Source organism: Habropoda laboriosa, unplaced genomic scaffold, assembly GCF_001263275.1.
Source record: "Habropoda laboriosa isolate 0110345459 unplaced genomic scaffold, ASM126327v1 scaffold541, whole genome shotgun sequence".
Taxonomy (NCBI): domain Eukaryota; kingdom Metazoa; phylum Arthropoda; class Insecta; order Hymenoptera; family Apidae; genus Habropoda; species Habropoda laboriosa.
This window is the reverse complement of record NW_017100692.1, coordinates 182,725-183,111: the sequence shown is the minus strand read 5'-3', so window position 1 is coordinate 183,111 and position 387 is coordinate 182,725.

Here is a 387-nt window from a genome sequence, read left to right as displayed (position 1 = left end):
GCAACATCGACGGAAGCACTATTTCGAATGCAAAACATTGTTCTACGTGTTACTTTTGAACGCAACATTGCTTCAAGCGTTATATTTGAACGCAAACATTGTTGGAATCTCTATTTCTGATTGCAACATTATTAGAAGCGTTATTTCGAACGCAAACATTGTTACAAGCACTACGCTTGAATCTAACATTGTTACAAGCGTCATTCTCACTTGTAACATCGCTAACTCGGATTATTTTCGAATGCACATTATGGCAAACGTGTTATCGCGTTTGCAACATTGTTGCCGGGAATTGTTCTCCAAAAACGCACATTGTTGCACGGGGGCACCGTTTTGCAACTTTGTTGCCTCGAGACGCTCCCGAAAATTGCACATTGTTGCAAACGC